Source organism: Gambusia affinis, linkage group LG23 (genome assembly GCF_019740435.1).
Source record: "Gambusia affinis linkage group LG23, SWU_Gaff_1.0, whole genome shotgun sequence".
NCBI lineage: Eukaryota > Metazoa > Chordata > Actinopteri > Cyprinodontiformes > Poeciliidae > Gambusia > Gambusia affinis.
The window spans coordinates 9,922,103-9,949,228 of NC_057890.1; the positions used below are offsets into that span (position 1 = coordinate 9,922,103).

Genomic DNA, 27,126 nt, shown 5'->3' on the forward strand with positions numbered 1-27,126 from the left:
AGCGGAGTTGAAAAGCGCTACGGTAACAGGAGGCGTCATTGTGCTGCTCCAGCGACGGCTGCTGCTGATGAAAACGTTCGCCTAAGAGACAGGAAATGTTTTTAATGAGGTGGAGTCATCCTCTCCCAGGAGAATCAGGAGAAAAGTCTTTCAGGATTTTTATCCCTCCCCCCCCTACTAGGTATTACAATAAAAACTAACGACACACTTCTCCGCATGAATTGTTAAAATATTAACCACTCCGCTTAACCATATTTGAACAGCACCTCTGAAAACCAAAGCAATAAAAGGAGAAAAGACAAATTTCAAACTTGTTATAAAATGCAGTGTTTCAACAGAAGCCTGAACTGCAGCTGCAATACATTCAGGTTTTTTTCTTGAGTTTGATTTGGCGGCAAATTTAAGGGCTATTTTACATTTATTTGAAACCGGATTGCTAATCTCCAACTCAGAATCTAAAGTACTGTCATCACTGGACGGAGATTTAAAAAGAACTACTATCATGTTTTTGGAAAAGAGCAATTGGAGAATTTTTTAGGCTTCTTTTGGATGGAGAGCCACCAAAGAAAAATTGTAAAACATTCTGGAAAATTTATGAAAAACAAAGTGTTCCTGTTTTCTTAAAAATATACTTCAATATATGCCAGGACTGGCTGCCCTATTTACCAATCTTTTTCTTTTTTTTTTTGCTCTTTTGTTGTTCAAGAATGAGACATTTTACGCCACTTCTTGCTTCCATCTCTGCAGGGCTTGTGCCTCTTGTGAGATGCTAATGCAACGCTAGCTTAAATTTGGAAACAAATTACACTTTCTACCCATCGAAACCTGTTATCACTCTATGAGGAAACAGAATAACCCGCTATTTGTCTCTCAGCGCGGAGATTGAATGAAGGGTCGAGTCGGGGAGCGAACGGCAAAGGAAGTTTGAGAAAACCCACAATAAACAAAAAAAGAAGAAAGAGACAAAGACGGAGCGAAGAACACTTGACTGGTAATTTTACCGTCAAACACCCACATTTGTGTGCAGCTTGGGCACAAATTTTTCCTCTAGACACAATGATCGTATGCATGCAACGTTTATGACATCATTAAACTGGTTTTGCTTTGTGGTGTTCAAACTATGTACTTACAACAACAGCCTGATGCTCCTCTCTGACAAAATTCTGTCGTTTACACAAAGACAAAACCAATAACAGAGGGAGTGTGTGTGCGTGGGTGTGTGTGTGTTTTTTCACAAAGTCTATATCTCAGCCGTTTCTTTTCTCTGTCATACTTGGAAATGTAGGCACCATGTGGGGGAGTGTGTAGCAGCGATAACGTAGTTGGAGGGCAGCTGTGTGTGCAACTATGACTTTGGCAGCATAGACGAGCAGGAAACCAGTGGGTCTGGTTGCCTTGCAGTTTAAGTGGCAGATTTGGTCCAGTTTGCTTTGGCAGGATGGGTCCAATCTGCTTTAGGCCACAACATTCATAAAAGAGACAAAGACGATGATGAGAGCGAGGAAAAGCCTTACAGGAGTCTGAGGTAACAGCAACAGGGACAACCAATGATAAACCAATATTTAAAGAACTAACTCTGTCTGCTGCACCCATGGCAAATATAATATCTACCCTGTCAAAGTTCACATAAATGAAAGTGAGGACAGTGATTTAATTGCAGATAAAAATCCATCAAACTTTGTTGCTGTTTTATTTATTTAAAGGAGGAAGGTGCGACTACCTGCTGCCATACAGTTAGTCTTATTTAATTAAATTTTTAGTTGAATTAACTTCATTGAGACGCCTCTTGTAGACATCTACCAGTCTCTGACATAAGTCTGAAGAAAGTACCCTTTTTGCTGACTTTCAGCTTTGACTCTTTTTTTTTTTTTTTTGATGTATAGCTCTTTTCTACTCACCCCACAGCATCTCAGTGGTGATATGGACTTTGAATCAGCCCAGAACTTTATTTCTTATTTTTTATCTCTTATTTCTTATTTCTCGGCCGGCCCTGGGCTGACTCCCTGCTACGTTTTAGGTCATTGTGATGTTTCAGGGTCCAGGTCTGCTTCAGCTTTAATTTTTAACGCGCTGTGTTTCGTCAATTTTCATATCAAGAAGCAACAGCCTGCTTTTGGAGCTATTATGACATTTCTGTGAGGATTTGAGTTTTTCTGTGTGTTTATTTTGGTTTCTGTGTCTTGACAATTTCACTGTTTTTGGAGACTTCTTTTAGTATCTTCCGGTCTGCTTTCAGGGTGAACTTGCTCTACCAACCAGACCCAGGCATGTTGACCCTGGTTTTGATTCTCCAGCTCTATTTCAAATTCTTTTGACATCTCTTTAAATCATTTACCAACCTCATGAGCTACTACAGTTGTAATGGGCAGAGCACCTCTTTGGACCTCACTGTGATGTTCACTCCATCGTCAGCCAGGGACACCAAACTTATTGTCCTTCAGAATGTTGAGTAAAGACGTTCTGTGTACTTCGAGCCATTTTATCTGGGGTGTACTAATGTATTGCTAGCCAGAAATTGCATTCTTAAATTCAATTTTACAGATATTTTTTAAATTTACATTACTTGAATTTCTCAGCATGGGCATATCAATGTGTCTAAGTAGATATGTATTACTTTGCAGGGATGCTAGTGGGGTACCCAGTTTGCTGCCTGGTGTTGGACATAAACTGTAGCAGAACCAATCAAGTCAAACGTCCTCGTTTCAGTAAGAATTTAAATGGATCTTTTTACCCAACTTCTAAAGTGTGACGATAAACTCCTGCGCAAATCTGACAGAATCTTTGAATAACATATTTTAGGACCTAAAGGGAGCTAAACAAATGCTGTCTTTTGAAGTGATATATATTTATTTCAGTAATCTCTTCAGAGACTGCAATACACATTCCCAAGGATAATAAAGTGACTTTTTAATAACGTGTCCTAAAAGTGCATTCATCTATTTTTTTTAACACCATAAACAAACCCAACTGGCTGAGAGCAACAAAGGAACAGAAAAATGACAATGTTTGTAACTGGTCTGTATTTTTTATGCTGATATTTATCAGTTCAACAAATTATGTATAGTTTTTAAAGATTCGTTATTTTAGTGACACAGCACTTCTATATTATATGTGAAGCTTGGATCTTCTAACCCTATATTCACGCCGCAGCTTAAAAAGAACCTTCAGAAAACCCTAAACATTATTTTATCAATCAAATCAAAGTAGTTTTATCTCTATGCCACATAAATTACATCAATGTGAAAAGTTGTTTACTTTTTAGCACCTATCAAATGCAGAGACAGCCACTTATTAATATTTTAACAGTTTGCTAATGGGTTTTTTCAATACTTTCTGTCATAGCCAGCACTTTGAGGACATTCGTGATCTTGATATGGCCCAGAATAAAAGTAAGTTTGATAAGAAATTACAGCATATTCATATGTTAGCATGGCCTAGTCAACATCCTTTCCTGAACACCTTTGTAAAGTTGTGGCAAACATGCTTTCTTTGCCAAAAGAGGATTTTTTTACTAAAAGAAATGGACAAAAATTTCTTGGGCTTGCTGTAGACTATTCTTTTTCTTCACCTGATATCCATATGCTCTCTTTCCTTCACTCGTCTGTTTCTGATTGACACCCCTTAAGTGTTTAGGGACCTTAAGCCCAGCATATCAAGCAATCTTATAAGAGAAGAAATGTTTGTGCTTTCCATATCTGGGTGACGTCCACTGTGTGATCGGCGGCACAGTGTCACTTCCAGAAAGGCGAATCAGCCTCTATCACCAACACCTTGTCACCTCGCAGACGCCATCGCTTCGGCGTACATGCCGATCAGACGTGTCGCTGCCACTCCCGCTTTCCAATGCGAACAGACGCACACCTGGCAGGTCTGAGTGAGAGCCGCACGCTCCGCATGAACACCAAGCAGACGCAGCTGAGTGACAGGGACGTCACTCGCACAACAATGCAATTAAAAGCTACAATAATTGCCTTCATGAGAGTGAGCGAGGCTATTATGCTGTCAAGCGGCTTGAAAGGTTTAAGACAGCGGAATTTGTAAAGGCTCCTGCTTGATGATGGGAAATCAAAACTGTTCACCTCTGCGGCGGAGACTGCAGCCCCCTCCTTGGCGCTCGCATTTGGACAATGCCTCTTCTTTATAATCGTCTTTAACAACTGTCAGCAGTGTGTTTACAAGGCCGCTCAATTGAAATAATCCATTTCCTTCCCTTTTCACAAATGTTGGAGACCCTCAGAGCCATCTGGTGGTCAGCAGGAGAACTGCAGCGCAGGAAACTTCTCTCCAATTGCAGTAAAAAGCTTTGTTGTGCACCACTGAGCACTTTGACTCTCATTCTTTTAAATTATACAGCTCCTCTCTTTTTTTTTTTTTACACTTCTTTTTCATCATGTGCCCACTAACAGTAATCCAGCACAACAAAACATCCCGGAATGTACCTTAATTTGCAAAGACTATGTGAAATAGGGCTTGAGGGCTTAAGTCACTCGTGTGTAGTGAATCAATACACTTGTTGGCAAGATTACTCATTGTGCAGCCTGATCATACATATGCAAATGCTCTCTCATGATCCCGGCACAGTGAAAGAATTACAGCGAGCATCCGTCACACTAAAAGACACTGTACCGGCCCATATAATCACTCAGCTGAATTGAGGGCAAGCGGAAAGAAAGGAAGTGTTTTTCTTTCGTTCCCCCATCATCATTCAAAAGCTGGGGTAAGAAAGTGCTCCCCGTGTACCGCTGCACAGATGCTTATGAATCATTTTCAAAGACTTATTTTTATTTATTTATTTTTCATTTCAACCACTCCACCCACTGCTGTACCCTCCCGCCACCCCCTACTTCCTGTGAGCCGTAATCGGGTACAGCTTTTTTGGTAAATATTTGATGGTCCTGGCCTGGCGTATTTGAGAAGCAGAGATCGTCCACGTGGAGTTGTTTTTAGGTCATTTCCAAGACCGTTCCTCTTCTACTTCTTCTCGCCTCGCTTTTTTTCTTCTTCTTCTTCTTTCCAGCCTTTCAGCTTGCTCCCAGTGAAAACTGCAAAAGGACAGGATGTGATAGGCGGATGGAAATTTGCCCCAGTTCAGAGAAAAGGGAATCAAGCATGTTGTCTGTAAGTGTGTCGGAAGATAACGGAGGGGAAGACTCCTGCCTTTCCATTTCCTCTCAAAGGATATGCAACGGATTCAGGGCTTTTTTTCCCCCCCTCCTATCTCCACATTAAACAGTGTGCCAAACTCTGTGATAAAGCAGGAAGGTAGAGATAACCTTGAGACAAATGCGGGAAAGGAGCTGAAAATCCATTGAAAAGTTGTAACGTTGTTGTGTGATACTAAAAAACTCAAAAACCTGCCAAACCAATTTACAAAGCATGACGTGTGCAATACAAAGAACACTTCAGAGTTGACAGAGAGTCATATTTCAGTCAAGTTATTTTCACTCTCCTTTCAGAGCACATTTTAAGCAATATTCAGTTCAACTTTCAATTCACAACAATTCAAATACGGTTGTGTCCAGATTTGGTTTAAACCAGTGTGATTTTATTCCAAAACAGTTCCTCTAGGTCATCAGATTTATATGCAATCCCACATAATACAATCCAAAGCACATTTTAATAAAATGGTAAATTTTGGGCGATTAGTGGAAAGTTATCCTTGAGGCTGATCAGCTGATTGCAGAGAGTTTATGACTTGGGGAGCAATCCTAAGCAAGCATGTGGTGACAGGGGAGTAGAAGCATTCCTTTATAACAGAAATAAACATCCTCAGGCTCTGAATGAACGGCCATCTTTGAATGACCGCTAAAAAGGAGACAGAGTCTGAGTTGTTTCTTATTTACAGGCAGTACAGAGTTAATGGGTGAAATAATTTAGTTTAGGAAAGAGAGACAGCTAAACACAGAAGCACTGCACCTGGAATACTTTCCACAGCAAAGAAAACAGAGTACACATACAGCGATTAATGACCTCAATACTGTGATCATTGGTTTTGTTGAGAAAGGCAACAGATAGAAGTACTTCCTTTGTAAAGAAAAGAAAAAGCAAGGAGATTACCTGTCGTCAATGGCAACAACCGTTTCATTTATTCAGCTGGGACATACTCACATTTCTTGACAGCAATAGCTACAATTAGGAAATAAACACCTTAACACTAATCTACAGTTACTTTCTATGTGAAAGAGTATTAAAGATACATTAATGGGTCAATTATGGGAAATTGAGCCACTGATTAAACATGGAAGAAGTGAGCCTCCTTCTGTGCAACAACAATTTTATCTGAAAACAAACCAATCAGACCACATCTTTTCCAGGAAAAAGCTAGTTCATCTCACCACCTCATTGTCAAACCACCTTTCTTTATTAATGCTAAAGACATCCAGGATGATGTATCAAGGTTTCCGCTTTCACGGCCTGTCAAGTACAGAGGACATAAGGTGCACCGTAAAAAGCTCAAAACTACTACACAGCTTCAATCCTGGAGTTCATCAATCAGTAGAAAACACATTAAAAAAGCAGGAACTGATCTTCCCTCTTTCTAAGCTCGTCTTGGCTGATGTTAACGATATAATGCAGCAAAGTGGAAAATGTTGCTTCTTAATTTTTTTCTTGCCTTTAACATACGACACAGGTTGGCACAGGTTTTAAATAATTTGCCGAGATAAAAGAATGAGGTCTGCAGTTGGGAAGAGTAAAATCTATGGGTGTACTTCTTGAATAGCGCTGTGCACAGGTGTAGAGTCCCTTTGGTCGGGCAATCCCTCTGGGCCAGCTGAGAGAAATCCGTGTGACAGTCTGCAAGCCAGAGAGACACGGTGCAAGAGAGCCAAGAAATTGGCTTTGTTTTGCTAAAATCTTTTAGGGTTTACCTGTCAGACCCTAGGCAGAAACTAAATGAGTACCTCATTAGTTTAAAGGAGGATGTTAAAGAGTACATCTGTGTCAGAATCCACTCATTTTTATATTATATTTAAATTAAGGGGCCTAATAGCCTTAATTCAGTGGGAGCTTGACAGTGTGCACTGAATTATTACCTGGAAGCATCATTTCTTCTGATAGGAATTAAAATTATCCCTATGAAAGACAAGTATTTGGTTTTCCATCAAATATTGTTTTGACATCTATTAGAAGTGTTTGGAAGATATTTAGCAACATCATCTGGATTTCAATACCATTAAAAAAAATTCTTGTAAAGAGAACAAATGCATGTGAAAACCTGCATTTACCAGAACTGAATATTACCATTGATCTTCTGGCATTTGTTCCTGCTTTGGTTTGTAATCTATGCCATTTAAGATCTGGAATGGAGAGTTAGAAACAACTTGTTGAGTTGCTTGGATCATCAATGAGCTTGAAAAGTGCTAATTTGTCTAATCTGATCAAAAGACTTTACTCAACGTCTTCCTGGCAAGGAAAGAGCCATTTATCTCAAAGAGTGAAGCAACTGTTAACTCTTTGAGAGTGAACACTGAAGGAAGTGAAGGCTGGAACATTGGATCTATGACGTTTGAGTAATAGTGCCTGGAAGGCATTTAATGCAGAGTGAGTGATATGGAAGGGGCAACAGAACTTCTGAACTGGTAAGGCTGCACAAGAGCATTTAGTTCTAGCTGATCAGACAGAAAAAACACAAAGCAAGAAACCAGGCATGGAAGGTGCAATTTATACTGTTATGGGTAATGCAATGGACTGCCTTGCCAAATATTGCGTGTCAGTTGACGTCTTTGATGCATCAGCCTGAAATGCACAGAGGCTAGACAGCTTAAGCGACTCCAGCCTTGGATGGATTTATCAGGGAAGGGATCCCTGTGTGTGGCACCTTGGAGTGTTGGCCTCTGCTAAGGTGCAGCCTGTGTGAGTTCCTCATAGGAATGATGTTGGCGCCTTTGTCGTTGTATCCTTGGGCAAGACACTTCACCCGCCTTGCCTGCTCCTCATGACTGGGACCTTTCTCTAATCTTTCTCCAGTCATTTTCCAAATTATCTTATACATACTCTGATGGACAGGTGATCTATGCGAGGTGCTCTTGCCTCTAACCCACTGACACCGAGATACACACCGCCTCATCACCTTTACTGAAGGGTAGAGAAAAGCTGGCAAATATGTAACAAGCTTTATCAAACAGGCTCAATGTGGCAGTCAGAGAAGAGTTCATATCATGTTGGTATGAGAAAAACCATTATCATGCTGAAATCTCTTGTCCCATGGGAGAACTGCACGGGTGACGAGACAAGGGCTAACACTGTAGAGGTAGTAGACCAATTTCCATAAAAATGCAGCAATTGTTCACATTTCACCCAAAATCGCTGATCTCACCAGTCCTTTGATGGAGCCGCTGTACCGGATTCAATCTCTGAATTTCTCATGAAATGGAGTCATTGAGAGAGTTTCTGATAGGAGGGGAAAAAGAAAACACAGACGTTTCGTCAAGATGACTTAACACTACTTGACGGCACTTTTTACAGCTACATTATCAGAGTTATTCACTGTGTTGCTTCTTCTCGCCACCCACACTTCAAAGTGAGGGCGAGAGAGAGATGAGATGGAGCGCATTTATTTTATGCGCGTCTTTGTAAATTGACGTGAGGGGGGCAATATGCTAGCACCACGAGATAGGTTAATGAAAAATCATTACATAAATCCAGGCAAACACAAATTAGATTCAAATGAACAAGTCTAAAGTATGGTTGAGGAGATGTTAACATTTATTTGCATCATGCACTCACTCTGTCCTCATACTCATTTCTGACTGAATCCCAACAAAAAACTAATCTTTTCTTGGACTCTTTCTAAAATGTTCTAGCTTTTAACTTCTGTTCAGAGCAACAGCAAAATTGTCTTGTGTTTCCAGATCGCGGGCCATCTGATTAGGTGCCTCAACACCTTAACTCTGATACATAGCAACACTGTGTGTAGGTGGAATGTGCAGTATGTGTTTGTGTGAAGACGAGAAAGAAACAGACTTTTTCTTCTTTATCTGTTTCTGTGTTAAACCTCCGTCCACCACCAACCCACTTGGGATTACTACACATATCCAACCATTATGTCCTCGTCTATGCGCTTTAATTTAAGAATTCCTGCAAATATTTACATGTTCTATTAATATGGAATGTCTTTTGCTTTACTGCATGGAGAAAAGATCCACACAAAGTTGTTACTTTTTGCAGGTTCAGGAAAAAAAATGTTGAGCACAACTGAAAAAGTGACGAAGTATCTGATATATTGTACAATTATAAATAAAAACGAGTGCTTTGGCACTGGTATGGCAATCTCACTGCTTTAATCAGAGAGCAATGCAGTATATGTCACTGAAAAAGGAAATATGAGCTCATCTTAAAGACAGTTTAAAGAAAATAGTCCAGTGACGAAATAGTTTTTTCGTCTTATTTGTCACAAATAGATTGAGTGGGGATGCTCTCTCTGAGAAAAGCCATTAAATGTTACTGTAAGGTTACGGTGTAAAAAAGGCAACATAAATTTGTCACCTTTTTTAAAAAAAAATAGAACTCCAAGCTCTTTCGGTCATTTTAAATGGGGTTATGAATGTGTGAATTAAGTATGCATACTTTGAAGTAAGGTATTATTCACTGAGGCTGCATACTCCCTCATCACCCAAATATTCAATGATTTATTTTACCTTCCTACTCTACCCTTGTTCAGGGTTGCAGGATGGCTAGGGGCTATCTCAGTTGTTGGGTGAGAGACAGGGCAGGTCAATGCCTGAGACAAAAATTATGATGATTTTATTTAATAAGCAAATAAAAACCTATCCAAACCCAGCTCCTGCTATATGAAAAAGTAATATTTTTCTTATTAAATTATAAATTGCCAGACGAATCAGACCTTATAGGCAAATGAACTAGAGTTTGATTAAAGCGTTGTGGATGGAATAGGAATAAGTGAAACTGTTTGGAAGGTGTGTGTCCTGTTAAAGCTAGTGTCAAATTAGCATAACAGTAGTCAAACATAGTGGTACTAATAAGATGGTCTGGGACTGCTTTGCCTCTTTTATCCATAATCCATAGAGCCATCAATTCTGTTTACCTGAATCTCAAGCTTACTTGAGTTTTCAGCAGAACAAAGATCTTAAGGAGGACAGGGCACTGAAATGACGACAGCATCCATTAGTGTAAAATGGGCACAGAAATAGTGTCTAAGGAGTACCTCTGTAGTAGTGACTCTTGTGACGTAAAAGAAACCAACTCAAGCAAACATTAACGGAAAAGATGGGTACGAGTACCTCTGTCATATTTAGCTGTGGTTCAAGCATACTTGAACCATTCAAGTACACATAAGTATGCACACGCAAAAATCTATCAGAAACTTCTGAAAAAGGCTGACATCCAAAGGCTTTTTCCGTTACCTGATGTTTCTTATAGGTAAATTCATGCTTTAAACCGACTGCGACTGGGGCATGTAGCTTTCTCCACCTGCAGCATAATCAGATGTGATGGTTAAAGGCTATTTGTACAGCTGCAAATGGTGCATGCTGTATTTTACAAAGTTTGCACACTTGGTTTAGCTTGTGCTCATTGGTTTGCATTAAGATTCTGCGTCTTGTGCGCACTGAAAGGCTTTAGAGAGAGCTCATTGATAGATGTTGGAGGACGGGCTACAAAGAGCAGGTCAGCTCATGCAGAGCAGTGCTGTGGGACAGTATCAGGTTACCCTGCGACACTGCGCACAGACAGCTGCGGAACAGTTATTTTTGATCATAGAACAAAATATACTGTAGGTGTATGGATTCCTGCCACACCATTCTTTGGTGTGTTTCTCAACAAGCCTGTGTGCATAAGAGCACTCCTTTAAAGCCGATCCTCTGTGGATTGGATATGCGGAGGGTGGAACGGCACGCCCCCGTCCTCTTTAATGTCTTGCATTCAGAACAACGAGGTCGGACACATGGGCACAAAGCTTCGGATGCACCTCTTCCCTCAAGGTAGCGAGGTAGCAGCTGGGCTTTTCCCTGCAGTGAGCTGAAATCCACCTGTGATTAACCCTCCATTATCAAACCCAACGTGTTATCGTGTGGAATCCAGAGCCTCCGGGCCTGCACTGACTCACAGTGTTGCCTCGTAAAACGCACCATTAAGCAATTGTGAGGCTCTGTGAGTGCGCCCCCGGACCAAAAACACTATCAGCAGGTGCTGTCGTCTTTGGTGGCAGGTAAATGGAGGGGGGGTTGGGTCTCATATAGGTTACGTCTCATGGGCTAATTATTGCCTATGGATTATTGACCCACATTCTGTGTGCTTCCTGGATCTCCTTTTTTGTGTTTAGAGAAACTCTAGAAAGCTTGGATGCTGTCCAACATTGACAGCTTGCAAATATTGAAGTTGTACAGGCTAGAATAAATAATATATCCATCAACCAGGCAAGTTCACTGGTATAGGACATTTCAGCAACAAGGCAGTTTAAAATGCTTGTTGATCATAAAAACACAAAAATAAAAAAATGTATAAAAACATCACCCAATTGAGAAATTAGCAACAAAAGTATAACATTTTGTCAGTGATTATGGGTTAAAAGCTACTCTAAACATGTTGGTAGTTTTTAAATAAAGCAACTTCATCATTTAATAACTTCTTCCTAGGACTTAAAATAAATATATTTTTAAAATAAATTTTAAAAATATATTTGCACTGCAATATTCCTTCCATTCATCCATAGATGTAAAGGAATTTAGGGTTTTGCCATGTTCCCATACTGCCACGTTAAACCAGACATGACTTATTTCCATCAGCAGCAGAACTGGGAGAGCTTCAGTTTGTCTGCGTCGTTTTAGACGTCCTGCTAGTAGCAATGAAGTGGAAGCATTTTGCACCTCATCAACACAATGTGCATAAAGATGTTGGAAAGAGACGTTTGGCACCAGATTAAGGAGGGGGAATAACATATTTTTACCTACTGTATAGCACTAGTCCAGCTGAAAGGACAACGGTCACCTTTTCTTTCAGGAAATCTGTCCCTTTGCAACCAAAAACCAAATGCTTTTCCTACAGTAGCTGGAATCACCATATCTCAGATTCTGTTCATTTCATTCATGTAGCAAAATTCCAAGTTTCCAGAAACTCCACACTTAAGTCAACTTTCCATTGCATTTTTGCTTTTGTATGAAGCACTCAAGAAGCTTCTGCAGATAGAAGAAACATCTTGGTATGATAGAGTAGGTGAGAGGCAGCCTAAATAAGAATTTACCCACAGTCCAAGTGAGCAGCTAGCGATGTGGATTGATGTCTTGCTTCTGATTGGGAATAAAGGGCCGCAGTTGTCTAAAGTTTAGAAGTGCACACTTTTTGAGTTTTTGTTCCCTAGTATAGATGGAACACATAGTATTATTTATGTGGAGCTGTGCAGCATTGAAGGTTCTGTAGCAGTGTTTTTTGGTGAAAAGCTAGCTGATCCAAAAGAAAAAACAATCAAGCTAAAGCCTACCAATTTCTGTCGTTATCTTGATCCTTTGATACTCTGGATGATGATTGAAAAGACGACATCTCAAATACAAGAAGGTGGTTTTGAAAAGAACTTGAGGTGAAAAGGAAAACTCTGTGAAGGTAATAAAATGTTCCGTGCTGAGTTTGTTGCCTTCTATGTTGATGATGTTGTGAGCAGCACATGAAAGCATGTCGTAGTCAAAGCTAAAAGTGGTTTAAAAAGATGAAAAAGACAAAGCATTTCTGAGCCAGGCGGCGTGTCGGTTCAAGGTGTGTATACTTAAGCATGTGCTGGCGTAAATTTGAATGCATCCTTCAAAAATGACACAAAAGCCGGCATTTCAGTTACACAAAGACTTCTGCATCAAATTTACACTGACATGGATATCCTATCAATTCGATTCAGTTTATTTACATGGCGCAACTTCACGATGAATGGTGTCTCAAGGCCCGTTAGAAAGGAAAGTATAGACAGACTTTTTTTTTTTTTAATTAATGCAGCCGATTTTAGTTTATTCAAATTGGTTTAAAGGTTTTCTATCTAAAGAAACTCGGCGGACTCCTAGATGAGCACGTAGTGACGGTGAACTGTTGCTTGCATTGAGTCCTTGACCCTGACCCTCAGTACGCTATGCTAAGTTTTGAAGAACTTTGGTTCGGTTCTGTCACCAGATTCCAGTTCGCATTTTAGTACATCATTGTATTATTCATTATTATTTTTACCCAATTGTTTTGAATTCCTCTGCTGCCAATATTTATCTTAATATTTATCTCAATTTTGGACACTTTGTTTTGTAACCTTTACTTTCCTTATGGTTTGGCCCGACTCCTGCCTGTTTTAGGCAGGCTAATCCAAAAGATTAGCCTTTTGGATTAGCCATTTATTAATATCACATATTAATAAATGTGATATTTATTAATATCACATTAATAAATAATGTGATATTGACTGGTTAGAACTTATTTAAGCATACAAATCATAGTCTGTGACACTTTGAATACCAAGAATATGCCAATTAATTATAAAAATTGGCAAGATGTAAAATTATTTAACAACCTGCTTTTAACCTTGCCTTTGCAGGATCCTTGTGAGTTTTAGCATAAGAGCTGTTTCTGCAGCCAAAGCAAGGCTGCAGTGGTTAGGATAGCTAAATCATCTTTAAAATGTATTTCTCGCTTTTGTCTGAAATCAGTTTCAGAAGTAAAGACCAGAAGCAGAAACAAATCAAGTTCTGGGACTCCTAAAGCTGATTAAACTATTCTTCGGTGTGTTGCTGTACTTCTGGTTTTGTACTAACCGACTGGATAATTCGCCTGTTATCGAGTTATCATTTTAGCCATTAGTCCCTTCATTTCAGGCATCAGCGGTGACGCCCACAAACAAGTCAAGTCGTCGCAGTCGCCTGATTCCCTTTTGAATTTGCATTTGAGTTTCACATTGCTGGCACAGCACCTCTCCGGGTCTCTCAGGGTGGTCCAGCGGCTCATATCCTCCTACATTATCGAAGCTCGTAATCCCCCCAATAATGCAGCGTTTTATTGGTGTCAGATCGCCTGCTTGTAAAACGGTGTGTTGCCTTCATCACCCCTTCCTCTGCTCCTCCTCCACCTCTTGTTCTTTATTTATTTGCAATATGAAATATCTCTGTATTTCTATTTTGCAAAGGGAAAGGAATGGATTTTGTGTGTTTTCTGCGACTAGCTGTCATCTTCGTTATGAGAAAATCTGGACATTGTGAGAGAATATTCAAGGACTGTGGGTGTATGCATGTGGCTGTTTTAACTCAGAAGAGATAATAAGGTCAGTAGAACCAGCAGAACAATATGTAATCATGAAGGTCAGAAGTTCAGTCCCAGCGTGAAATGTCACACTGGTGACATCTACTAAAGTAAATGGCCTCTTAACTCGGCAGCGTTGTGCAACTCTTTGGTACAGCAGACACCATGACTGACGGCTTATTATGCTTCCTAAGCCTCAATTACAGCATGAAATCTTATCTTCCGCAAGTCTCTCCTTCAAAACATCTGAAGGGCAATCGGCCACACAAGTAGACGGGATGGGAGAGAAACCCAAAGAGAGGTGGCTGTTTTCTATGAAACGTCTTCACCTCTATTCTTTCTTCTTCTTTTTTTTTTTTTTTTTGTCTCCATCATACACATGATTTCATCCGCAGACCCTATTAACCCACAGGATGAACTTTCGTTCCCCACTCCGGTCCCCTCATCTCTGTGTGTGATGAGGGAGGAAGGGTCAGATGTTTTTATCCTGAGCTCAGTGAGGATCTTGTCACGCTGGTCCCCAGAGAGGTGCCGGTAATAGCATTTTTGAGGGAGAAATCATGGGGCGAGGTGCAACCGGCAGGTCAAGGTCAGCATGTTGGATCTGCAACTATTCTGCCAATGAGACTCAAAGACCGCGGCTCTTTGAGAATCTGTGCTCACTGCATGGTTGGCTTCTTCAATTAGTTGCAAGGAATGCTGAATTAGAGCCGATCGCAGACGTTTTTGTTCGTGTGTCTGTGGATGATAAAAAGGCAATGATAAAAAGGTAAGGTTGGATAATTGTGAGACATCACAACGCAATTAACATATTTGTCTGTTAATGACCTTGTTGAAAATTATCTCGTGCAGATGCGACCATGTATCACAACACCAATAACTTTCAAGTGATTTAATCACATAATTAAATTTCTTGATCATGTTATCAAAACCATATGGTGCATTGGAGCAGCTGTGTATTGTAAGCCAGCCAGTTCCTTAACTCACTGTGTCGGCGCTCCTCTACTGGGAGACGACCACTAGGGGCGCTGCTTCCCCCTTCAAACTACACTGTATTTGAATCAGGCATTTCATTAAAAGGAATACTTTTGTTGTTGAGTTAATCATCACTAGTGTTTTTGATGTTTCTGTTTGTTGTTGACATTGGGAAATGGTGATAGTGGAGCTGTCATTTTACTAATCTCTGCTTATTTTAAGTCTTAAGTGACACTTTCTTAAGTTTTTGGTTTTGGATTCTTCTATGTTTTGATACGTTTTTTTGTAAAATGACACATTAAAAAAATGACACATTAAGAACATAAAATCATCAAGCATTGTGTCTCTCCCAGCTGCTCTTATCCTTGCAAATTCATCTGAATTAGCTATTTTAAAGTATTTGTTTAAGAAGTGTAAAACTTTTACTGAATATGGATTGAATTCAGAAAGTTGTGTGCTTTCTGTAGCCGCATACATGGATATATGTATATGTGGATTTGATATTAGTAAGCATATCAAATGTCATATATTAGTATTAGATTTGATATTGATAAAAGTTTATCCAATTCTGATTGGCCTGCAAGGTTGCAGAAAGCTCCGACAAATACAACGACTTTAGAAGGATACACACACAATACGAATATTGGCTGGAATTTATTATGCTGAAATTAGACCACAAGGAAACATTCCTGATGTCAGAAGTGACAGGAAAATAGAAGATTCTAGATACAGCCACAGTGCTATAGGCTATAATTAGGTGAGGATCTAACTGATGTCTGCTTTAACTAAAATAACCCCAACAGAGTAAAAAGGAAGTTGAAAAAGATGTAATGTGAAATAAGTGAGGTGTCATGTCCAATGCAGCGACCTCCAGAGAAGAAAGGGAGTCTGAACGCGGAACGTCACCGTTGGTTCTTGGATGGCTTTTTCTCTGTTAGTAAGTGAAATCATAATTTGAAAAACTGCATTTAAGATTCGCTCTGGCTTTTGATCGAAGACATTTTCAATAACAGCAACCAGACAAGGAAATTTGTAAGCGGGCCGAATACCTTTTCATAACACTGACTGAACAAAGAAGAGCAACAAGTCATGTAAACACTGAAGGAAGAGTCAATTTTTGCCTCGTGGGTTGTTGCGTGTAGCTCACGCTGTTACTTTTGTTTTGGGGGTTTTTTAAGGAGGTGATTTTAGCTGCTGATTTCTCAGCACTATGAAAGGGTGTGCAAGTGTTCTCTGGCTGAACTTCATGAAACGTGAAAGAGAGGTCAAGCAGAAGAAAGGGAAGAACCCAATAAATCTTGGATCAGTTGCTTTTAAAACCAGGAGGTACGGTATTGGTCTTGGTGGTGCTCTGATCCTTGTAGGTGTTATTCTTGTTTGGTCACACAGCACCTGTTCATTTGTGAGATTAAACCTTCTTGACCCAAACTCCTCTCAGGTACTTGTAAAGAACTTTTGTGCCAGGTGCACAAAGGTTTGGCATTCCAGCACAATATTGATCCTGAACACATTTTGAACAGTGTGATAATACAAGGTGTTTGAAAAGCCCTGACCTCAACTACGGCGCTGTGCAGATTTTATTTTTCCGTTTCAAATTTTACTTCCAGAAAATATCTTTATTTATTTATTTTTTTAAGGGTTTTTTTTTTGGCTCTTGTGTTAATAACTGGACGTGACAGCTGTCATTAACTGTGTTTTTGTGAAGGGCTAAAGGTCATGCAAAGGTCATGCATTGGGTTAAAATTTGGCTAGGCCATGCCAGAACATTAATTTGAATACCTGTTCAACTGCATAACCCAAGTAATGTATATGTATGTCGCTTACACTTGGCCGAATTTGGATATAAATTATTTTCATTCAACCAAGAAGTTTAAAATAATAATAAAAAATAAAATAAAACAATGTATTACATTATACTCTGTTCTAATAAAAAACAAAACAATGAGTATACAGTATCTGTTTTGAAAAGAATAATCTGTTCTTCTTTACTGTTTTTTATTACATATTGGTAATTATTTTTACCCTTCTCAGTCAGTGGGCATTACAGAAATCCAACCCTCTTTGACCAGCTTCTTGCACGTTTCCATTAATATTTTGATGATTTGCCTTTGCTGCTCAGTCCTTGAGGTCATAATGTTTTAGCTCAAATATTAGTATTACTTCCAATGAGAAGAAATGTGAACTTTAACCCCTCAATTGCGTAGAGCATGAAGAATTTAGGGGTTAGTTGTAACAAGATGCACAATATTCAAAAATGTTTCACTTTGGTCTCATTAGTCCACAGAATATTATCTGAAAAGTCTCGGGCTGTCGGGTCCAAACCTGCTGCCACTTGGCTCAATATTGTGAAGTCAAAAAAATCATCACATAGAAATTGTGATTTTTTAAATTTATTTATTTTTATCAAATCTGCAATATAGATGTGAATTAGTTTACGGATTTTGGAGTAGAAAGGGATATCTAGATTCTCAGTTGACTGGTTGAAGGAAGAACATTTTTGAAGGGTATGACTGAAATACAGGTACATTCCCAGCATTAAGAACATGATTCAGCTCACTCTTTCATTAAAAAAAAAAAAATAAAGCTTTCTTTATTTAACCAAATTCAGTAAATTAACATTTTACTGCACCAAAGCTTACTTTTGGGTCAATGTCACTTGACAGATGTGGGCTTATTTATTATGAAATTACAATGAATGCAGAGAGCTTAGTTAAGAGTATACAGCATATTCCAGCCCAACATTTACGAGTAATAATTTTGTTCTAATTAGAGATAAAGCCTTTACATGCATCAACACTGACCTTCACTGAGGTAGATGAGGAGTGCAGTAATTTACATGTTGCTTTGTGTTCTTTAGTAACTTCCTGGATGCATCATTTTCATCCTCCTTGATTACTTTTACCTGCTTTCACTACGGCTCCACGTTTTCACAGACTTCATACAGGCCTTGCATTGCATGCAGCATCAGGATTAGCTGCTGCACGCGTCGCACAGATGAACATCTCTTCCTGCTTTAAATATCACTCTCTTAAAAGTCCTCTCCAAAAATGCCCTGGAAACTGTCTGCTTTAAGGCTGAGTGGAATGCTGTTACATGACAATTTGACGAAGAATAATTTCCTTCGTCCTTTTTATTTCTACCCTGTAGCAGTTTAAAGGAGCCCGAGCTGTCAGAGGCGTTCCGTAAGGATTTACACCAAGGGACCGACACGGTTGATGACGAGGGTTATGATATAGAGGTTGAAGATGACCGAGAATGAGAACAAGGAGCTTGTCTTTGTAATGGAAATGAATAGAAGTTTAACTTCATTTTTTTTCTCTCTCTCTCTTCTGAGCCCAGCTACACTTTCCTTCACCCCAAACACCAAGAAACCCACCGCCTCTTTGAGGATCAAATGCAACGCTCCCATTCTAATCCTCCTTCTAACATAATATCTATTTACATCCGGAGTCGCACCAAAGCGAAATTAGGATGCCTCACGTGCTGGCCGAACTCTTTGTGAATCGCAAAAATCGGCGTGAAAACCTGCGCATCACGTCAGGTGGCGTTCTGCAAGACTTTGTGATCTACCCTAACATGTAGAGGAAACACAGGGCGACTGTTTGTTTTGAATGCATCATGCCTTCGATTACCTGATGTTGTTTTTCTTTTGTTTGTTCCCAGAATGTCATTATCCTGTTGGACGAATCGGTGGACGTTTTACGGCAAAGTCCACCAGGTTTTTGTAGCTAACGTTTTCTTGTATTTTAAAGAGTTGATGATCTGAAAAAGGACAAATTTTCCAATGGCACTTTCTCTTATTTTCCCCATTTTTAAGACTGGGATAAAAGACTAATGAAAAGCTATTGATTTTTTTGGTCTGAAAATTGCAGGTAAAGCATATGTGTGGTATGTTCGCTTGTGTTTCCTAATATGAAGAATGGCTTCTACAAATCATTTAATTTTTACCATCAAAAAGAAATAGGTCATAAGTTAAAAGTTTGTTTACGTAAGCTTTAATTTAGAACAAAATATATATAAATATTTTTTTTATTTTAATTGTTCAGAGGATCTCTTCAACTTTCCCACTAAAATTTTAAAAGTTTTTTTTCTGGAACACTTTTCTCACGGAAATACAGATTCATTTCTTTTAGATAACAGGTATTCATTTTCTGTCCAGAAAATGTATAACTTCAAAATACCTTGGACTTTTTTTCACATACCTTTTCACATTTTAATAGATAGTTAAGTAATCATCTCACCTTTGCTTCGGTTTTGCTTCGTTTCAGTCTATTTCTGCCTGCTAGAGGCATTAAAGGTCAAGGTGCTTTCACCGTAGCCCTAAAAATATCTGTCACATTTTAAATATTCACTTTATTCTAATCTCCACCAGGGGCTGTCCAAGTATCACCCTCCATTCACTCATTCATTATTCACCGGTGCATAAATAAAGGCCTCAGGACAGAAAGGAAGCCACGACGTCACATGTTGCTTCACTCAGGTCAAAAAAAAAAAAAAAGTGTTTTTTAAGTAAGAGTCTCTACTCACTTTTCTGTCAGCAACCTGTAATGACTGTGCAGAAACATTTGAAATCAGATATTTACACACACTGCATAAAAAATAAACACTGCTCTTTTTTTTTCTTACTTTCTCACATGAAATCAGACTAAACGTCTCCAGAACGATTTAAAAAATAATTTTATTTGCTAAATGAATTAACCCCAGAAGATACTTAAAAAAAGATTTTTTTTTAAAACAAAGTTTATATAAAGTACACTTTCTTGGGAATGGGTACTATTTCTTACTAGAAATATTTTACTAGAAACATTTTCATCTCTGGATGAATTAACCAATCAGAAGCTTACAAAGCATGACATCATGACTTTGGCTTTTCCCAATTTTTAAGAGGTAAAACATTTTACCCAACTCACTCAACGTCTTAGTCAATTCTGCCAAAATACTTACGAAATTTATGCAAACTTCTGAATATGAAGAGGTTATATTGCCATTTGGCAGCTGTTTAGAAACAATCCTGGTAACTAACTGACACAAAATCTGAAAAGACGTACTCCGATTTGTCTCACAGTGACAAGAAGCGGTTTTCAGTAGTGTATTTGGACATCTGGTTCATAACATAACTATTATAGCTAAGTTATGGCAACGTGAAGTATAGATTATGCGGAGAACATACACACATAAACACAAATTTTCTCCCGTGTCATTTTTGTGTTGCTTTTATACCGAACAGATGGCCCTGCTGTCAGCGGACGCAAACATTTCACTCAGCGTCGCGTTTGCCCCGACTTTGACTCTCGTGTGGAAATCATATCAAGCATCTATCGGCCCGCCGCCTCCCGCGTCTCCAACAAACAGGAAGTAAGCCGTGGCGGAGATCATTTGGCCGTAAATGTCTCGGCTCCGTCCAGACCCCTGATATATGTGAGTCTTTATGGTTGTTGACGCGGCAGCGCTGGGTATCATGGGAACGGCTCGGCTGAACATCTGTAATGGGAGGTGCCAATTATTTCCCAGTGAAAGCCCATCTCTAACACATCTTTCTTTTGCCGTGTCCCAAAGCTTCATTCCTGGGCTCACACATTGCGTTTTAACGCTTTATTTTCTGCATTACATCATGTTTTATGACCAGTTGCCATCTCGGTTTCCGTGGAATGATAGTGTATTTGCAGTTGACGTCGACAGCTAGTTCTGATAGCTCAGGTATAGTGCTTTGTTTTCTTTTTGTTTTCGACAAGTTATTCCTTTTGTAGACTCTGTGTATTTGGAGATCCTGCTCGTCTGACAAAGGATTTCGGTTGTAATATGCAAGCCCGCAGCAATAAATAATTTCCACTGATGCATCCTTAAAGAAAGAGCGAATGCTATATTTCAGAATAATGATGAAAGAATGTACAAACATTTCTCTTCACAGGAGCCGAGCTCAGAGTTGCTTTGATGTCACGAAAACCTGACGTCAAAGAGATTTTTACCTTTAAGCCACAATTCTTCACACAAACACACTAAGCCAGACTTTTTGACAAGGCTTCATACACTCTTGACTCGTTTCAGCAGTTTGCAGTGAAAAACATCAACTGTGTTTGATTTGTTAGACCCAAAGTTGATGTGACTGATTCACCTGGGTACTGGTTACGGGAGTCTGAACATGTCAATCAGACCCTGAGCCTCGTGAGCCACAGGAAGATATTAGATTGTTTTATTCCTTTTTTACTTCTAGTCTTCCAAATGCTGCTAGTAAATTATGGAAGGACGTCATTTTACACAATTGAAATTGTCTCGCAATGTTTACATGCAGTTGATGTTTATGAAGCATGTTAATTAAACTCCTAATTTTGTGAAGACCCAGGTCAAAATCATTTCTCTCCTATTGCTGGTTACTAGGTTTAATCATGTATTTGAGGACAGATCAGTTATTCTAATAATAATAAGCAAGGATATCAGACTTGTTTATGAATCTGCAACAAAATATTCACGTAATAATGTATAAATCTATCCATATGTATGTTTATGTTGACATATTGTGCATCTGATTAAAACATAAACCACATATTTACAAGATATATGCACTGAATTTATTCCATTTTAAATGGTAGACTAAAAAAAGATTTTGACTTTAAATATCATACTTTTTACTTCATAATCAAATGCAAGAACAGTTCATCGATTCCAAATGGAAATTAAATGTTGATTCTTCAAATAGTATTTGTAGAGGCTGAGAGCTCTGGACAAAATCTCCTGTAGCAGTCAGTGTTACAGTGAATGTCACAAAGCTTCTGATTGAACACAGTTTTGCTGTGGCAATCTTATGTAGGCTATGCTTAGGTTTCTCCACCATTTTCTTGATTTTATGTCTATTCTGTGTGTAATATGAAGTCCTGTCAGATAATTTGCATCATTTGATGAAATTTTTCTTATACTTACATAAATATTCATGCAGGATAAATCAAATAAAGTAATTTGACTCCAAACTTTATTTAAAGACATTAAAAAGTTTGTGATTTTACTGTCTTTAAATTAAATTGAGACCTCATTTTGTCACCTGTACAATATTATATATACATATATATATAAAAGCCTGTCCTTACTTTTGTTTAACTTAAACTGGACTTCTGTACTTCTTACTAGGATGTTGCTCCTGCTATAAAAGCAGAATTTACTTTGTTATTGTACACATCTTTACCAGGAGTACCAATAAAACTGGAGATTGATACTATAACAGTAGAAAGCTTTGAGTCATTGTAAACTGTAACAGTTGACATGGTAAGAAAGCTGTGCATGAAAGGAAAACTTAAAAAGAAAGCAATAATTCCTCTTTATTTCCCCTACCAGAATGCCTCCTTTGCAGGTGCTTTTTTTTTTAGAGACACCTAAAGGGAAGGGGAGAGCGATTCGGAGGATTCAAGCAGGTCTTTACCCAGGATGCCTCGGGTATTTGGTATGCAATCCAACCGGCTGAAAATCTGAGATACCACTCATCCATCATAAATGCACCAGAGTCAGACTGCAGCAGCCATTTATCCATTTCAACATGCCGTTAATAAACCTTATCAGGACGACGCCGGCTGCACATTCTACAACTAAAACTTTGCAACGTTAGCTTCAAGCAAGACGGCAGCGGCCTCATTTATCCGATTCGAAACAATCGGATGAAACGAGAAAACGTTGCAGCTTTTGTTAAAAACATCAGTATGATGTCAGAGCTGTCATAATTACTTCTGATGGGTTTTCTCTGATGTAACACTTCAGAGATGCGCAATACTGATAAATATGACAGTATGGAGGGGGTTTTTTGGCCTCAGGCTGAAAAGATCTGAGAAACCTTGATAGAAGCTACAAACTGCTCACAGAAAGCAAAACAGCCAAAGGCCATAGTCCCCCCTCCCCCTTCGTTAGTATCTATATGTACCACTTCTGCTGGTATAACATGGCTATAGGGGGAGTTCTCTGTCCAGTTTCTGCAAAACTATCCCCCGCCTCCTTCCCTTACTTTCCAGGAAGGCCAGAACCCTGAGGAGGCAGAGTAAACCGAAGCGTGTGGTTGAGGTAAACACCTGAGCTCGCCATGTAAATATAGCAAATAGGGGCATTGTGCTGACTGTAAACTTTTCCCCGAGCCTCTTCGTCATGTCGGGCAATCAGACCGTTCCGCGGAAGGATCGCACACGTTTAATGGGTCTTTCTGAGGCCAAGGCGTGCAAAGTGGAATGGCAATAAAAGGCCTGAAAGTAAACAAGCGAGATGAAGAGTGACGGTTTTATCGCCAAATTCATCATCATTCAGAGGACCGGGGGAGATGAACACATTTTCAGATGAGCTGAACAGGCTGCCGACCTGCGCTCTTTTTGCTTCCCTTCACGCCGCTCCTCTCACACGTCTTGTTCGCTTTCGCGCAAGTAACACATTTCTATTGCCTCGCCTTAAAAAGAAGCAAATGTGTAGAAAGAGATCAGGAGAGCGCATATGGTGCTCATTTCTGCATCAGCGGACTAATGCTCTTAAGTTCCCCACGCCCCTTTGTTCTGAGTGTCATTGTTTTAAAGGTCGAGACAAAGCGGGACAGTGTGTGTGCGCGCCGATGCATCGTTGCAAAAAAAAAAAAAAAGTAGAACATTGCGCCTATTGTTAGTCACCTCATAACTCCCTGCAACCTCAGCAACATTTCTGATGGATGAAAGGTCGTATTTGGAAATACTTGCAATTCCGTGTAGAATAAGGAGAACCTGTTAGCTAATGGGAAATTCCAAAACAATTGTTGTTTTGTTGAAAAAGTAATAGTCGGGGTGTAATGAGATATTCTGGAGAAAAAACTTAATTTTACTGTCAGTTTTTTGTTTTAGGTCTGTTGAGAGAAACAGGATCGGACCACAATAATGTGCAACTTTTTAGCTGCATTTCTGGATGTATTTTAAGACAGCGCCTTAAACACACCGTCCCCATATGATAGCACATAAAAATTGTGTAAAGATGGTGGCTGGAAGTAGGTGAAGTGAGTGTATTTATTGATAATGGGGTGAAATGCCGCTCCAAGACAAAGAAGCCATGAAAAACCTCCAAAAGGAAACTAAAAAGATGGATTACAGTTTGCAAGGGCACTATGGGGCAAATGCCCTAATTTGTTCTTGTGGTATGATGAAACTAAAGTTTCTGGGCATGATGCTTACAAACCAGAGAACACAATCGAAACCCTGAAAGGAACGACTGCCTCATGCTGCTGGGTGTTTTGCTACAAATAGGACTGGTCCACTTCCAAACGTAGATGGTATCATGAGGAGAGAACATTCTATAGAAATATTGTCAATATCCCAAGAAATTCATCCATCCATTTTCTGTACACCCTTGTCCCTTAGAGGAGTTGGGAGGGGTGCTGGTGCCCATCTCAAGCTAATGTTCCGGATGAGAGGCGGGGTTCACCCTGGACAGGTCTCCAGTTTGTCGCACCTAGAAATTCAAAAGGAAAATCATCCTAAACCTACCACTGAATTATTTGCAAATTGGTGTAAGGACGATGAAGCCCATTGCTGATTTGTGAGCAGAGATGAGAAGGTTTATGACAACAGGTAAGGCCCACAAACCTGACTTGGATGCAACAGTTCTCTCTAGGCTCTAGGGCACAGGTGTCAAACTCCAGCCCAGGAGGGCCACTGCCCTGCAACGTTTAGATGTGCCTCTGCTGCACCACAGATGAATATAATAATTATGTCATTAGCAAGGCTCTGGAGAACTTATCTACGCAAGGAGAAGGTAGTTTAGCCATTTCATTCCAGTGTTTTGTAGGTGTGGCACATCTAAAAACTGCAGGACAGCGGCCATCGAGGACTGGAGTTTAACACCCCTGCTCTAGAGGAATGGGCCTTTTTTTTTGCAAACTACTCTGAGAAGTTTGTGAAAGGATAGCAAAAAGATCATATTGATATAGTATTTGCCTATATCAAATACTAAACACTCTTAGTATTTGATATAGACAACTATATCAAATACTAAGGAAGAACATGGGCTTTTGAATTTAAGGAATTGTGATTGTCTTCAAGAAAGTTGAAATAATCCAACAAAATCCTCACAGCATTCATTCAGTAATCCTAATAGATCTGCTTTGTTTGCTTATGCCTTGGGCCTTTTTCCTGATTAAGTTATTTTAATGTAAAATGAACGCTAGGCCTGTATGTGATCTGCTTAGATGGATTTTTTTTATCTCAAAATGTTTATGAAAGAAAAGCAAAGACCTTATTTTCTCTTTATAGCTCTTTCAGATTTAAGGAGTGCTGCATAAGTTTTCAGACTGTACGTATATTTTAAGTTTTCATTTTGACTACAGTGAGTCTTTGCAAGAATTTCTACAACTTTTTTTCACGTTTTAAAAACAGACTGAATAGCTCGGCCCAGACAATAAAGAAAAAGAAAAAAAAAACGTTGATGGCGATTATGTCTTCTTACAGGGAGGGGCTTGAACGGGGTATTCGGTGTGGTTTTAACATTGAGTGTAGTAGAGGATCAACTGCAGACTGGCTCCCATTCCTCTCCTCTCAACCAAACTCCAGAGCTCTACTTTTATCCCGTTAAAGATCCACAGGTAAGCCCCGAAAACACTTTTACAAACGATACAAAACCTCCTTTTTGTTAGCGGAATAAATAAACAAACAACAACAGAGAAAAGATGATGCGACGACTTTTTCTTTTCTATTTTTTTTTAAAGCAGCAAACCTAGGGCAGACTATCCCACCGTTTCTTTCCGTAACATCTTTTGTTTGCTGTTTTACGCCACCACGGGCAAAGGAAAGTCATGTGGCGGCGGCGTGTGGAACTTTTTCGCGTCCAAGCAGCGAAAACGCACAAAGAAAGGCGAATGTCCGCCCCTTCAATGGGCGCCCATCTCTTTCTGATTCTTATCGAACAAAGTATGAAGGCGAAGCAAGGGAGGTGGAGGGACTAAAGGGGGCTGTCTCCGACCAACCCTGGACAGCTAGTGGCCGACATGACGCTAAGCTACTGCTACATTCCTGGCAGAATGTCGCACAATGATTTATACCGTTTTAAATGCTGTTTGAGCTCCTCCCAGCGTTAACGTCTTACAACGGAGTGTCAATATATCGAAAATATTGAACTGTAGTTAAAGGGACTATCTTTAACCACTGTACAAAATAGTCTTGTTTGTCATTTGTAAAAAATAATAATAATAATAATTTGACAATAACAACACAGGTGGGTGTTTTGATGTGTGAATTTCCATCACAGGGTTTCACAAAATTAACGCAAAAAAGATGCAAAGAAAAAGAAAAGGACGTAGATGTTGCTTTGTTTGTATTTGGGTTGATGACATCACAAGGGGCAAAGGGAGGAGAAAAAAAAGAAAAAAAGCACCGTCTGGTTAATTCGACTGTTTGCCAGTTTCCTACCAATTTCAGATAGATTCTACAACTTCTCTTTTCTATTTTCGGACAACTTATTTCCATTTATAGTGGTTATTTTCCCAGTTGTGATCAGTCCGCTCTAATGTAAAATAACTCTATGATCATCGATTAAATCAAAATTAGTTTACGAAACCTCTAGCTGGTAGATCTTAAAATTTGATAAGGGTGAATGGTATCAAGAAAATATATAACTGGAGTGCCATTGGTAAAAACAAAAATTGTAGGGAATAACCAACATTTTCCTCACCATTGTCTTCTGTTACCACTACACAATGTCCCCACCACTCTCCGTGACCTTTAGCCTCTCAGCCAATAAAGCTGTACATCAAATGTGAGCTTTAAGGGCAATCGGAGTCCATCCTCACTGTCCAGACTTTAAGTTTGTGACATTTGAACTATGACAACATAGCAGATGTTTTGTCCTTTGCTGTTGTACCATCTTCACAGTGACATCAGTAACGACTGCCGTTTTTCATAGATTGGAGCTTCGACTTATTTTTAATTGCATAACTGCAACGTTAGGCAATACAAATTGATG

General features: G+C 39.3%; 1 protein-coding gene across 4 annotated transcripts in view; it reads left to right on the forward strand.

Moving 5' to 3' along the window:
- The window catches only part of cald1a (caldesmon 1a), a 131,125-nt gene that overhangs the window by 42,785 nt on the left and 61,214 nt on the right, over window positions 1-27,126 (forward strand). For 3 of the 4 annotated variants that reach the window (XM_044108073.1, XM_044108074.1, XM_044108072.1), the window contains exon 1: window positions 25,626-25,750. The gene's annotated coding sequence lies outside the window, so the exon portion shown is untranslated. Of the gene's footprint in view, window positions 1-25,616; window positions 25,751-27,126 lie in introns of those variants that run through there. The other variant, XM_044108076.1, reaches the window with a different exon arrangement.